This window comes from Schistocerca cancellata, chromosome 2 (assembly GCF_023864275.1).
Source record: "Schistocerca cancellata isolate TAMUIC-IGC-003103 chromosome 2, iqSchCanc2.1, whole genome shotgun sequence".
NCBI lineage: Eukaryota > Metazoa > Arthropoda > Insecta > Orthoptera > Acrididae > Schistocerca > Schistocerca cancellata.
Genome location: NC_064627.1, coordinates 220114319 through 220120514, shown reverse-complemented (window position 1 = coordinate 220120514; position 6196 = coordinate 220114319). Strand labels below are relative to the sequence as shown.

At 47.3% G+C, this 6196-nt stretch overlaps 1 pseudogene; it reads right to left on the bottom strand.

Annotated features, from left to right (window-relative positions):
- Positions 1-5213: 5213 nt before the first annotated feature.
- On the bottom strand, positions 5214-5331 carry LOC126163802 (5S ribosomal RNA; annotated as a pseudogene).
- Between the last annotated feature and the right edge of the window lie 865 nt (positions 5332-6196).

The following is a 6196-nucleotide window of genomic DNA, read 5'->3' as shown; positions in this document are numbered from 1 at the left end:
ATTACAGAGCCTCCACCAGTTTGAACAGTCCCCTGCTGACATGCAGGGTCCGTGGATTCATGAGGTTCTCTCCATTCCCGTACACGTCTAGGCGTTCGATACAATTTGAAACGAGACCCGTCCGACCAGGCCACATGTTTCGAATCATCAACAGTCCAATGTCGGTGTTGATGGGCCCAGGTGAAACGTAAAGCTTTGTGTCGTACATGAGTGGGCCTTGGGCTCCGAAAGCTATTATCTATGATGCTTCGTTGAATGGTTCGCATGCTGACATTTGTTGATGGCCCAGTATTGACATCTGCAGCAATTTGCGGAAGGGTTACACTTCCGTCGCGTTGAGCGATTCTCTTGAATCGTCACTGGTTCCGTTCTTGTAGGATCTTTTTCGGGGCGCAGCGATGTCGGAGATTTGATGTTTTACCGCATCCCTGATATTCACCGCACACTCGTGAAGTGCTCGTACGGGAACATCCCCAGCGTTACATCGGAGACGATGCGTCCCACCACTCGTACGCCGACTGTAAACGGGAGCTTGTTGATAGGGAATATCAATTACACATCAAGGAATTAACAATCTGTTAATGGTGGTAATTTTGGGAATAAAAACTGTAGAGGGAGACATAGGCCTTACAGCAATAAGCAGGTTCAAATGCATGTAGTGCAAGAGGCCGCGCGTGAGCTGAAGAAACTTACTGTTGCTACAGTCTGATGCTGGGCCAGAATTCTCTCCACTGATTTGACTACATAGTTATAATTCAGATTTATGCAACGGATTACAAGAAAAAAATGAAAAAATGGGGAGTGTCTTACATATGAATAATGGGCGCCAGCCTTTCAAAGTCAATAAATATCGGTTGGAAGTATTACCTAATTGATAAGAGGTAAAATAAGGTCCAGTCAACTCCTATTTATTTGTTAATGTTTACAGTCATAGGAATTGTGCGTAAAGGAGATGTATATTCAAATAGCAGAAATGTACACGGAAAATCATTTGGATTACATGAAACAGATCTTGAAACAGGGTGTCAAGCGGTGAAGTCCCTGAGTTCAAAATAAATATCTCGAAAATTAAGATCGATAAACAAGCGGAACGAATGGTATGTGTATTGCGAAAGCTATGAGAATTGTATACAGAAGCTCACAGCGATCTGTTGCACCGTTGAAACGTGTAAGGAATTTAGCAAACAGACGAAAGAGGTTAAAATCGCGTATTCCATCGAGAAACGTGTTTTTGTGGTACTGGAATACCACAGGTTAACACACAGTCCTACGGCAACAATGTCCAGTCTCCAGACCGGATTAAACTAAAACTAAGCTAAACTTCTCCCGTAAAGGTACCGACTGGCCACCGTGTCATCCTCAGCCCACAGGCTTCACTGAATGCGGATTCGAAGGGGCATGTGGTCAGCACACCGCTCACCTGGCCGTATCTCAGTTTCCGAGACCGGAGCCGCTACTTCTCAATCAAGTAGCTCCACAGTTTGCCTCACAAGGGCTGAGTGCACCCCGCTTGCCAACAGCGCTCGGCAGACGAGATGGTCAGCCATCCAAGTGCTAGCCCACGCCGACAGCGCTTAACTTCGGTGATCTGACGGGAACCGGTGTTACCACTGCGGCAAGGCCGTTGGCCCAGGCAGGATTAAATGTTCCAGAATGACCAGATGCGAACACCATTCGCAAGTTCTTCCAAAAATTCCAGCGTGGCTGACGATCTAGCGGGGAATGTTGGCTCCAGGCAACTTGCAGTTACTCCTGAAAATGTCGGCACGGTTTCTGGAATTGTTCAGCAAAATCCAAGGAAATCCGTCCGAAGAATTGCGGCAGAGACTGGTTGGAAGCGTTCCAGCACACATAAAATACAGAGATCGAGCCTATCCATGTTTCCATTTAAAACCAAAAGCCACCAGGCCATCCGTACCTATACGAGCTGTGCGACAGAAGGTTGACTTTGCGAACAAGATTCTCACGATGATTGATAATGAAGGATTTGATGATAGCTGCATATGGTTCACAGATGAAGCACACTTTCACGTGATTGGAGACGTGAATCAACAAAACTGGTGATTTTTGGGTTCCGAAAACACCCATTTGTCTGAAGCGAAACCACTGTATTCTCCTAAAGTTACTGTTTGGACTGAGGTATGCAGCAGAGGCGTTATTCGTCCTTTTCGCATGCGAGAAACGATCACTAGTGAACGCTAAGCTACAATTTTGAACAATTTGTCGTTATACGGCTAGCGTTAGAGGATCGACCAGGCACCGAGTGATTCATGCAAGACAGGGCATCACACCGGACAGGTGTTTCGCCTTCTTGACCAATACTTCCGGAATACAGTCACAGCGTTGTTTTATTGCAAATTTTATGGCGCAGGGATGGAGTCGCCTCCATATTTGCCTGACCGTGTGAGGTCATTCACATGAGTGCTAAAAGTAATCCGTTAAACCTCAGTTACACGATAAATCAGTCAAATTCCAAGGCCGTAAATGCAACTAAATACTTTTGAATTACAATTACGAACTTAAATAGAAAAGAACATATGGGGAATGTTGTGGGGAAGGCAAACTAAAGACTGCGTTTTGCTGGCAGAACACGTAGAAAATGTAACAGATGTACTAAAGAGACTGCCTACACTTCGCTTGTCCGTCCTCTTTTGGAGTGCTCCTGCAAGATGTCGGATCCTTACCAGATAGGAGTAACGGAGTACTTCGAGAAAGTTCAAAGAAGAAGAGAACATTTTGCACTATCGCGAAATAGGGGAGAGAGTGTCACAGATGTAATACAGGATTTTGGGCGGAGATAATTAAAACAAAGGCGTTTTTCGTTGCAGCGGAATCTCTCCACGAAATTTCAGTCACTAACATTCTCTTCCGAATGTGAAAGTTATTTGTTGACGCCGACCTCCCTAGGGAGAAACTACCATCATAATAAAATAAGGGAAATCAGAGCTCACACGGTAAGGTGCAGGTGTATGAGTGGGCTGTGTGGTAAGGAGGAACGAAGGGAAACATTGCCTAAATGTTCACTCTCGAATCTACTTTCATCTACGGCACAGAAATAATTGTATCAACCATGCTCTGTGTGCTGGACAGGTGTAGTTAATACCATGCTACTGGCATTGTAATGAGTAACCACTCTGCCAACCATCGTGGGCTAGTCAAGCCATAACATTAAAGCAAAAATCATAATGTACATTTAAGTGCTTGAGAATTCTCCTGAGTTATCTTCATAGACACAATAGGAAAATGGTTTTATAAGAAGAACGTAATGTCCACTTCCTATTGTGTGTGAGTATCTTACTCGGCGTCTGCTGGATGAGCAAAGAAATCCAAGAAAAATTCATGAGCTAGATCGTGAATGGAACCCAAAGAAGTTAATTAACACATAGATAATTCACTTTAGAGGCAAGGAAGCAATGACGAAACTTACAGAGAGACTTGAGCGTCAGTGAAACATTCATTAGCACAATGTGTCCACTAACCCCAAAGAAACTATGATTAAATCTGGATTTAGTCGAATAAAAATTACTAGAGGAGAAAGAATACACCAAAAGAATAATTTTGATTCATAGAAAAGTTAAACTGAAATGGCTGAACTAACAAGAAACATTGAAGAAACCCATTTCACACACGTGCACCCTCATCACAAAGAAAAATGTAATACTGGCCAAACATATAACTCGCGGATCATACTAAGGCGAAATATAAACATAAATTCGATGAAAAACCCGGAGTGCGAAGCACTCTGTCAGCGATATCGTAACAAAAAGAGTATGCAAGTCCACCGAACCACATGGGAGCATGTCGACAAAGTCTCTTGTAGAAACTGAGGTAAAATTCACTTGCGAATCGTTGAGGTTTAATAATGCAGTACTAACATCGCAACAAATGGGGGGGGGGGGAGGGGAGGAACCTCGACAAGTTATTTGAACCAGCTGAGATTCAACGTGACCGAATTCCTTACCCCCAGCCCTTTGGTTTTCTGAAGAGGAGGCCAAACGCCATTGCGTTGGCGATCAGCATTCGGGAGATTCCATCCATTAGCTGTCGTTCGTTGGTCTAGTGTCTACACACCTTGTGCCAAAGCAGCAGCTACCTACGTAGGCATTGTTGCAGGTCGCATACGAGCTGAAACGAAAAGAAATCCTACTGGTGAATACATGTAATGGCCTGTCAAGCCATCAAAGTTGCTCGTGACAGTAGCTGCGTCGCAGCATAACGACGTCACTGTGAGGAGCGAGGTCAGGCTGTTCCCCGCCGGGCTCACTTTGAGGCCGCTGTGGAACACAGACCGAGGCGACAGCACGTTCTGAGCGGAGCTGTGAGCCGGGAACACACACGCTGTCTGCCTTCGCAGTAACACGGCCCGAGGCGGAGCCGCACGTTCCCTTTGAGCGCGAAATCCAGCGCAGGTCGGGTCGGGTCGGGTCGGACCGCGCTTTCAGCAGCACCTGTCATTAGGCGCCGGGCCCGCTTTTGATCTGCGTCTGCCCCGCCGAGTAAACCTGCGTGCGTCATCAGGGCTCAGGCCGCGGCCCCGGGGGCCAACACGCCCGGCCCGGCAAAACAAACGACGCGCCGCGCCCGAATTGAGTCCACGGAAACGCAGACACTCCCCGGCGGACGCCCCACTGTGAATGAGCGGAGTTAATCCTCCTCGCTCTCCTCAGAACTTGCGGATGCCGGCTCCTCTGCAAGAGCTCTATACAGCCCAGTGCCTGCAGAAGCGTCGTCTGTTCGCACAAATCGGACAGCAGCCCTTTCTCCATAAACTTCATTAAAGCTCTGAAAGCTGCCATTCTATAACTTTGTGAGCACGTAGCGTATTACGCCTCCGGTTTTAATGCCATGAAAATACACTGGCGCCCAAAATTAAAGCAACAAGCAGCTGTTTCACGATATAGTCAAGCAAAATGTCATCACATGTCCGTAGGATTGTGTTTTGCAGGGAATATGGCATTTCGGTCAACGGACAACCGCGCCAATAGTGACCTCATGATGCCTATGAAAAAAAAAGCACTCCGTCTTCAGGCCACGAGTAGCCTACCAGGACATCCGACCGCCGTGTCTTCCTCAGTGGAGGATGCAGATAGGAGGGGTGTGGGGCCAGCACACTGCTCTCCCAGTCGTTATGATGGTATTCTTGACCGAAGCCGTTACTATTCGGTCGAGTAGCTCCTCAATTGGCATCACGAGGCTGAGTGCACCCCGAAAACCGACAACAGCGCATGGCGGCCTGGATGGTCACCCATCCAAGTGCCGACCACGCCCGACAGCGCTTAACTTCGGAGATCTCACGGGAACCGGTGTATCAACTGCGGCAAGGCCGTTGCCATGATGCCTATGAAACGTGGAGGTATTTGCCGTGTAGCCCCACAACCACAATCGCTGTGTAAATTGTTACTGACAGTGCAGTAGGACACAGGGAAGATGCCTACCAGTCACCAGTCACTCTGCAGTGGAGGCCGTAGGAAGAATGGAAGCAGGGAAGTCGCTAACTGATGAGGCCCGATGGCTTAATGTGTATCGTTCGGTTGTTTATCGGATGCTGCAACGGTTTATAGAGACAAAAACTCGACCCCATAGACCAGAGCAGGACCGAACAAATGTGGCATCAGAAAGACACGACCGTTATTTGGCTGCAAGGGCACGACGGTACCGGCTTAGTACCGCACAGCAATTGACATCAGACCTCGCAGCACCCAATGGACATGTTGTATCGAGGCAAATTGTGAACACAAGGTTTCGGCACAGTGGCCTTTATTGTCGGAAACCTGCTGTGTGTTTATGTCTAACGCGGCGTCTTCACAGAAGAAAACGTCTAGAATGAGCCACCTGAACGGTCGAAGAAGGGGCCAATGTTCTTTTTACAGATGAGGGTCGATGTAGTCTGGAGAGTGATTCTCGACGGATTCGCATCTGGAGAGCACGTGGAACACGATTTCGGGACCCAAACATTATGGAAAGAGACAGATCTGAAGAGGCTCCCTATTGGTGTGGGCAGAGATTATGTTGACCACTCAACACTTCTTTACGAAATTGTACGGGTAATCGGCAAACTTTAACATTTGTCAAGTGTCGTGACGAGATCTTGGGACCTCACGTACGTTGTTGTCAGGTGCTGTGGGTTCAGACTTTGTACTCAAGGACAAAATCCTCAACCTCATAGAGCACGGGTGGTTGACGTTTTCTTGGAAAC